The following is a 7,579-nucleotide window of genomic DNA, read 5'->3' on the forward strand; positions in this document are numbered from 1 at the left end:
AAGGTATACCAGGCCAATGGTAGCCATAAGAGACCCAGAGTGATTATATTACTATCAAACAAAATTAACTTCCAGAAAAAAGTATTTCTAAAGACAAGGAAGGATATTGCATCATCATAAAATGTGAATACATTAGGAATATATAACAATTATAAACATAACACTACCTAACAGTAGAGCCTCAAAATTTATGAAGCAAAAATGCATAGAATTGAAAGAATAGACAGTCTAACAATTAGATATTTCAATATCCCACTTCAGTAATTGATAGAACAGCTAGACAGAAAATCAGCAAAGATGCAGACACTTAAATAACACTACCAAGCAATTTGACTAATAGACATTTTAGAGCACTCTATCTAAAATAAGTACACATTTTTTCAGAAGCAGATGGAACATTCTCCAGGTTACATCATATACTAGGCAATCAAACAAGTTTCAATGCATGTAGGTAATACTCCATACTAAGAGAATAAAGGACAAAAGCTTCATGATCATCTTAACATTTGCAGAAAAATCCCGAACAAAATCCAACATCATTCATGATCAAAACTCTTGAAAGACTGAGAGTAGAAGGAAACTTTCTCAACTTCACAAAAGGCAGTTAAAAGAAACCCACAACTGTCATACTTACTGGTAAGAGCCATGGTAAAAGGCTGAATCCTTTCCCCCAAAGATCAGGAATAAGGCAAAGATATCAGTGCTCACCATTTCTGTTCAACACTACACTAGAGGTTCTACCAGTGTAACAGAGGCAAGAAAAAGCCATTAAATGCAAACAGACTGTAAAGGAAGGAGTAAACCTATTGACAGATTCATAGATGACCTGAATCTGTGCACAACAAAAATTCCTGAATATTGTGCATAAAATCTACCTAAAGAACAAAGTAAGAATACTTACTCTGCTTGATTTCAAAACTTAGTATGAGCTATAGTAATCAATAGAGTATGGTTTTGGCTTAAAGACAAACATGCAGATAAATTGAGCAGAAGTCAGGAAATAAACGCCTCCATTTACAGTCGATTGATTTTTTACAAAGGTGCCAAATCAATTCGATGGAGGAAAGGATAGTCTTTTCAACAAATGGGACTGGGATGATTGAATATCCATATAGCTATATACAAAAACAAAAACAGTCATGTCATACCATGTACAGAAATCGACTCAAAATGTGTCATACCTAAATGTAAGAACTGAAATGATCAATCTTTTAAAACAAAACATAGGAGTCATTCTTTGTGATCTTAAATTAGGCAAAGCTTTCTTAGATATGGCACCAAAAGCACAATTCATAAAAGAAAACTTTGGCAAATTAGACTTCATTGGAATTAAAATATTTGCTTTTCAAAAGACACCATTATAATAATAAAAAGAAAAGCCACAAACTGGAAGAAAATATTTGCAAATCAGACGTCTGACAAATGATTCGTTTCCAGAATATGTAAGGAACTACAACTCAATAGGGAAACAAACAACCTGATTTTCTAATTTTTTTAAATATTTCTTTCTTTTTGAGAGAGGGTGGGGGAGGGCAGAGAAGGGGGCACAGAATCCGAAGCAGGCTCCAGGCTCCGAGCTGTCAGCACAGAGCCCGATAAGAGGCTCAAACTCATGAACAGTGATATCGTGACCTGAGCTGACATTGGACGCTTAACCAACTGGGCCACCCAGGTGCCCTCCCCTTTTTAAAATTTTTGTCTTAATGTAAACAACCCAATTTTCTAAATGGGCTAAGATTTCACCAGACCTTTCTCTGAAGAAGATACGCCAATGGAAATAAGCACATGAAAAGATGCTGAATGTCACCAGTCATTAATGAAATGCACACATTGTCACATTGAAGCCATAGTGGGATACCACACAGACCCACTGGAATGGTTATCATGAAAAAGACTGACAACACCCAGTGCTGGTGAAGATGTATAGAAACTGCAACCCTCATCCATTGCTGGGGGGAAAGTAATGTACCATTACTTGAAAAACAGTTGGGTTTCCTTTAAAAGTTAAACACATACTTACCATGTACATCAGCAAATCCACTCTCAATGACCTACCTAAGAAAAATGAAAATACATGATACACACACAAGACTTGTATATGATGCTCCGTAGAAGATTTATTTATAAAGCCGGAAAGAAAAATGAACCCAACCCATCACTGGGGAATAGTTTAACAAAATTCATCACAATGAAATGTAAATATTGTAAAATAAACTGTTGATATATGCTTTTTCAATTTCGCATGTGCATAAAACTCTTTTGAAAGGCAAATCCGTAGAGACAAAAAACAGATCTGCAGTCACTGGGGGGCTAGAAAGGGAAGTGAGGATTCACGGAATAGCGTGAGAGCAGTGTGGGGTGATGGAAATATTCTACAATTGGATCGTGGCAATGGTTGTAAAACTCTATACATTTACTAAGGAGCATTTGTTTGTGCTCTTACAGTGGGTGTGTTTTGTGATGTTTAAATTATACCTCAAGAGGGGCGCCTGGGTGGCCCAGGTCATTCAGCATCTGACTCTTGATTTCAGATCAGATCATGATACCAGAGTCATGGGATCGAGCCCCGAGTCAGGCTCCACGCTGATCGTGGACCCTGCTTAAGATTCTCTCTCTCTCTCTGCTTCCACCCCTCCCCTGCTCGCATGCGCACGCACGGTCTCTCACTCTCTCTATATATATAAATAATAAATAATAAAATAATAAATAAATAAATAAATAAATAAATACCTCGATAAAGCCTTTAGTAAAAAGTACATGATCTGTGAGACCAGAGAGAGACCTGAGAGAGAGCACAAGCAGATAAATAATAGTGAATTAATTACCATTGACCTTAGTGACTGGTTTCTGTTAATTCAGTCAAAATGATAATGCGTGTTCGTGTTTTTTCTTAGTTTCAAGAATACGTGCTTTCACTCACCTTTGATGGGACAAGAGTTCTTAGGGAGGTAGCCATCAATTTCACAAAACACAGTTTGAGCTGAGTTTGAGTACATTTAAGTAGGCTAATCTGTCCGTTAATTTCCAACTTTTTAGTAGTAGAGACATCAGCTTGGTTGAGTGAAATAGGTATATTTCCAGACAGGTCCCCACTCCTTCCCTGACTGCGAGGGTGATACCCCAAATCATTAACAACCACATGGACATTTGCTTGGACCCCCGTGTTCAGTGGATTCAGCTTCAAATTGCTCATCTGAACCTTGGACAAGACATTTTAATTACTGTATGGAGAGTGTGTTTCTTGACCTCCAATGCCAGCGGATTTATTTCCTGGGGAAGACCAGTGACGGCAAGAGGCCCACCCGACTTCTCATCCAGGGTCGGGGATGAATGAGACCTAGTCTTTGAATGACAATGAAAGACAAAAATCAGGTTGCTTTCTGGGACACCTGGGTAGTTCAGTCAGTCAAGCGTCTGACGCTTGATTTCGGCTCAGGTCATGATCTCACGGTTCGTGAGTTCGAGCCCCGCGTCAGGCTCTGCGCCGATAGCGTGATTCTCTCTCCTCTCTCTCTGCCCCTCCCCCTGCTCACACACTCTCTCTCAAAAATAAATTAATTCATTTAAAGAAAAAAAGAAGATTGTTTTCTGATTTCACCCTACTCATTCAAAATATGAAGTCATACTTTACAAAGAGCTCATTTAATGCTCAGGCAACCCTACACGTTTAGTTTTCTCATCCCCGTGAAACAGATTTTTAAACAACCCAAACCGGGCAGCTGAGAGTGATGAACACAATCCTGACTGCTCCCTGTTTGAGCAGAAGCTGAATAAAGATATTCAAGTCCTGGCTGGAGGAAGTGGAGTCCTTCTCAACCTTGAGATTCTATCATGCTATAAAGTAACCTGAAAATTATTCTTATAATAGTATAAATGACTAATGACACTTAAAAGTTATTATCATCTTGGGGCACCTGGGTGGTTCGGTCGGTTAAGCATCCCGCTCTTGGTTTCAGCTCAGGTCATTCATTATTCATGGCTCGTGAGTTCGAGCCCCACATCAGGCTCCGTGCTGACAGTGCAGAGCCTGTTTGGTATTCTGTCTCTCTCTCTCTCTCTCAAAAATAAATAAGTAAACTTGTAAAGCAAGTATTGACATTTTGAAGCACCATGAGAGCTTTAAGCTTAAGGAGTGATGTTCCTCGGTGAGATTTCAGGTCCAGAGAGGAGGATACATATTATCATGCAGCGAGGACTTCCTCCCCTGTGTGCGAGCAGCTGCCTGCTGACCTGGGCCAGCTTTGCACACGAAGGGTGGCTGTGCCCCGAGTATTTTAACTCTGCTGGATGCAAAGTCTACAATGGCCAATGGACTGAAATTCCTGTACGTGACAGCAGTGTTTGATGCGTTGTAAGCCCTCAATAAAGGACAACGTAAGGGGGGGGGGGATTCTCTAAATAAAGACATGCATGGACTCTGAGGGAGACCTCAGAGAGCAGAGCTGACCTACCTCCCCACTGTCTCTGCTCACAGGGCTGCCCGCACCCCCCCCCCGCCCAGCCCTGACATCAGTTGCAGCCCTGTGGTCACATGCAAAGAGCTGCACGCAACCCAGAGAGTGAAAATCTTCCCATAGATCCTAGACCAAACCCCTCAGACCCTACCGGGAGGGAGCTGCGGGCCAGAGACACCTGTACCTGAAACGCTCCAGGCTCTTCTCTGCCCTGCCCTGTGTGGAGCCACGCAGTGCCCTGAGGTGCCGGGGCTTCAGAAAGTACCAGAGCAGGATGCCGATTGGCACAAGTCCTGGGGTCAGTGGTGCCAGCTCGACTCAGTACTCCGGATCATTCATGGTAACAAAGCACCATTCTACGGCCAGCCAAGATGGCCTGCCAAGTGCCAGTGTGGGGGGCTGTGGGGGCACCACAGCTGTGAATCAGCAGGAGGCTGTGCTTGCCACTGATGCTCGCCTGGGGCACTTTCCCAGCCCCGCAGTGCCTTTCTGGAAGGGGACAAAGAGCCGAGGGGACAAGAGAGGGAGAGGGAGCGCGTGAAAGAAATACAGATAGGAGAGAGAGACTTAGAGACTCTTCCGCCATCCCTGAATGGTGGCCCTGGATGGAAGAACACAGCCCAGTGATGTTCTCAAGGAGGAGCTCTCTCTGTGCACCACCCATAGAACTCCACCAGGAGGGAAATCGCTCTTTCCAGGGGCAGGCCGCTGAACCACGTGGAACAAACGTAGGATCATGTGACGCAGTGGCATTGGATTTAAAGTCTGGAGACCTGTATTCTAGTCTGCAGCTCACCTCCAGCTAGCTGTGTGATTCTAACCCTATCACTCAGCTTCTCTGGGCTGCCTTGCCCTGTGCAATTATGTGATTCCTTCTCTAACTCTGGGGCTTTGAAGGCAAGTCACATGTGGCTCAGTCCTGGTCCAATGGGGTGGACGGAGAGGCCGGTAGGATGCAGATGAGGTGGGGCCGGTCAGCCTGAGACTTCACTGATCTGATTTTCCGACAAAGCCCAGCGTTCGGAGAAGAAGGAGACCGTCCAGAGGAGTCTCTCCGGGCCACATCAGGACCTGGTTTCTAGGAAGTTCTCCGTCCTCCTCCTTCCTTTCAGCATGTCAACATGCTCCTCTGTCTTCCAAACTCATCAGAAGCCAACCATCCATACGATTTAGCTTCCTCTGTCGGCCCTCGCAGTTGACCTTTTAGGTTCTACAAAGACAGTCGGCCACCCAGAAGGTCTCCCCTGTGCTCACTTCTCAACACACTGCTGGAAGGAGTTTCCTCCTCCCACCACTGTGCTGGCACCTGTGCTGGGACAGCACCAGCCCCGGGGACACCGGGGTCTTTCTCCTGTGGGAGGTCTCTGCAGCACCGGAGGCTCCCGGCCATGCCTCCTTTATGAACCCACTCCTTCGCTCTGGGCACGGTTACCCTCTGGCTTTCCCCTGCCTTCCCGGCCACCCTTGCCAGTCCCACGTCCGTGCTCTTCTCCTCTGTTTGGACTTGAACATTGGCGTCTTTGGCACTCAGTACTTTCATCCCACTCTGCACACACCTCATGTTGTGTGCTCGTGGATTCCATCACCATTTCTCCACCCAGCCCCGTGTCCCCTTCCCGGCCTCTCCTGAGCTCCTTGACAGCACACTGCAGAGGGGAATCGTGTCTGCATGTGCCCCCACCCAGCTCCCAACTGTGACAGGTGCTCTGTGACCCTCCTGCTTCAAATACAGTCAGGCCTCCTCCTTGCTCCCGGGAAAACACCCAGAACTCAGTAGGGCCCTGCTCACCTCTCCGCGTGTTCTCGGGACGCGACCCGGAGCCGGGCTGCTGTCCTCTTGCTTGGAACCATCCCCTAGCCTAGCTGGATCACAGTACTGCCTCTACTGTGCATGCACTCCTGCCCACTGTGGGTGTCCCCTGTAGACCAGGAATGACCTACCAGCGGGGACGGGGTCAAGTCCTACCCACCTCTGTGTTCCCCAAGTGCCCAGCACAGCTTCTGGCCCACGTTCATGTTTGGGCCTTCTGTCTCTAACGTGTGTGGACCACAAGCAGGGAGGAAAGGAAATCGGACCCAAGAAACGTGCTCCTTAGATCCCTTTGCTCGGTCACAATAGGCTTAGCTTTTGTGGATACACGAAGGGCGTCCTGAGCATCTGTCTGTTAGCACACGATACCAGCTCTCTTTGCTCAAAGAGCATGCACGGTGTTCTGCTCCAAGGGGTGGCAGAATGCCTTCCAGATACAAGACACTTGGAGCTCACAGGGTGGCCTTTGCTGAAGCAAGGAGCACGATGGTGAAAACCGTTGATAGAAAACAGATGCCAGTCCCTTTTTCTAAACAAAAGGGTCATCGTGCCGTCCACGGAACGTGCATGCTGTGTTCAATAATTACAAGTTTTTAAAAATCACCCTCTCCGAGCAGCATTCAGTTGGTTGGTTGAAAGTCCTGGGCAAAGTCAGAAAAGAGTCCCACAGAAACCTTGTCCCAAGTTTATCTCTATTATTGCATTTGGTAGAAATATATAAAAGTCAGTCTGTTTTTTGCAAAGCCGATATTTCTTTTGCCAGTAGCTGGCCACAGTATCTGCAGAAACAGAACGTCCTTGAGCCAGAAGCACAGGGACATATGTCGCCGTGGATGGCATCATTATCACAGGGCGTTACGCACAATAATAATTCATGGGGCTCTTGCCGAGCTGTTCCAAGGCTTCTTATAAGCCTTGACATTTCTAAAACCCATTCCAAAATTTGATTTATTTATTTATTTTTCAATGTTTTATTTATTTTTGAGAGAGAGAGCATGAGCAGGGGAGGGGCAGAGAGAGAAGGAGAGGGAGACAGGATCTGAAGCGGGCTCTGCACTGACAACAGTGAGTCCGACGTGGGGCTCGAACTCACCAACAATGAGATCATAACCTGACTGAAGTCCGATGCCCCACAATCCCAGATGCCCCCATCCCAATATTTTTAGGGGTTCCTGGGTGGCTCAGCCAGTTGGGCGTCTGACTTCAGCTCAGGTCACAGTCTCACAGTTCATGAGTTTGAGCCCCACATCGGGCTGTCTGCTGTCATCTCGGGGCCTGCTTGGGAGCCTCTCTCTCCCTCTCTCTCTGTGCCCCT

Source organism: Acinonyx jubatus, chromosome D2, assembly GCF_027475565.1.
Source record: "Acinonyx jubatus isolate Ajub_Pintada_27869175 chromosome D2, VMU_Ajub_asm_v1.0, whole genome shotgun sequence".
Lineage (NCBI taxonomy): Eukaryota > Metazoa > Chordata > Mammalia > Carnivora > Felidae > Acinonyx > Acinonyx jubatus.